This window comes from Gossypium hirsutum, chromosome D09 (genome assembly GCF_007990345.1).
Source record: "Gossypium hirsutum isolate 1008001.06 chromosome D09, Gossypium_hirsutum_v2.1, whole genome shotgun sequence".
NCBI classification, from domain to species: Eukaryota; Viridiplantae; Streptophyta; class Magnoliopsida; order Malvales; family Malvaceae; genus Gossypium; species Gossypium hirsutum.
Window position 1 is genome coordinate 22,401,259 of NC_053445.1, and position 1,493 is coordinate 22,402,751.

A 1,493-nucleotide genomic window follows, 5' to 3' on the forward strand; every position below is an offset into this window, starting at 1 on the left:
ATCCTTCATGAATTTGGCTTAATTTGGCATTTGTTCAAGTGCTTCTACCAACGGAATGTTGATATGAAGTTTCTTGAGTATGTCTAGGAACTTCTTGAATTGGACTCCCTACTTCTGCTTCTGAAGTCTTTGAGGGTAGGGTGGTGGAGGATTCTTTATTGGAACTGGTTAATTCATCTTCTGTGGCAATTCTGCATCTAACGAAGTTGTTAGTTTATCAGAATTAATTAGTTCAGAAGTTACCTTATTAGATTTTATAGATTCTAGTTCTGGTGAAACTAGAATTTTAATATTTGGTTGAACTTCTATTGAATCTTGAGCATTAGCTGGCTCCTCTTCAACTTCGACAATGTTAGGCTCTAATGCCTTTTCGTTCCTCAATGTCCATGCTTTACAATGCTCTTTCCCCGTATTTCTTAGATTCTCCGTATCACTAGGCAAAGCACCTTGTGGATGGTTTCTGAGTTTAGTGGCAAGCTGACTCATTTGGATTTCCAGGTTTTTCAATGTGGTGTTTGGCTTTGGATTAAGGCATCATTTTTAGCGATGTATGCCTTCAACAAGTTTTCTAAGCCATTTGAAGTTTCAGCTTGAGATTGCTTCTGAACTTGTTAGGTAAAAATAGGTGGCTGGGTCGGTCTAGGTTGGGCATAAGTGTTACTAGGTCCAGACCCTTGGTTACTCCAAGAGAAATTAGAGTGGTTTTGCCAAGATGGGTTATAAAAATTGGATTACAGTCTTTGCCTTCCTCGATTCTAGTTTTGATTACCCATATAATACATGGATTTTGAGTTTGATGGACAATCTTTGAACAAATGTCCTTCCCCACAATAAACACAGGCTATATTTTCAAATTGATATGGTGGCTGAGCTGTAAACTATTAAACCCATTAGTGGTAAAATTTTTAAGCATTAAGGAAATTGAAGATACGTCAGATGCAAGTGAAATGGGTGGATCTACTTCATGTATTCTAGTGACTCATCTTCCTAACGCTGCTCGATTGGTTTTCCATTGATAATTGTTGCTCACAATCCTCTCAATAATTTCACAGGCCTTATTCTACTACTTAGGAAAGAGAGCACCATTAACAGAAGCGTCCACTACCATCCTCGTGTGAGCATTGAGACCATTATAAAACGTCTCAAGTTGGATGCACTGAGGGATTCCAAGATGAGGGCACTTCTGTAATAATTCTTTGTACCTCTCCCATGCCTCATACAAGGACTCATCATCCATTTATTGGAAAGTAGTGATCTCATTCGTAAACTTAACATTCTTGCTAGGCGAGAAATACTTCATGAGGAATCTTTCTGCTAACTCTTGCCACGTGGAAATGGAATTTTATGGCAATGAGTTCAACTAGGCTCGAGCTCTGTACCTTAGCGAATATGGGAACAACTTTAATCAAAGTGCATCTTCGGGTACTCCGGCTAGCTTGAAAAAATCGCTCACCTCCATAAAAATTCTTAAGTGAAGATGAGGATCTTCGAAA

At 38.7% G+C, this 1,493-nt stretch overlaps 1 non-coding gene across 1 annotated transcript; it reads left to right on the forward strand.

Annotated features, from left to right (window-relative positions):
• Nucleotides 1-1,163: 1,163 nt before the first annotated feature.
• On the forward strand, nt 1,164-1,270 carry LOC121221429 (small nucleolar RNA R71). Its single transcript, XR_005918820.1, has one exon. It is a non-coding gene; the product is annotated as a small nucleolar RNA R71 (small nucleolar RNA).
• Nucleotides 1,271-1,493: the final 223 nt, after the last annotated feature.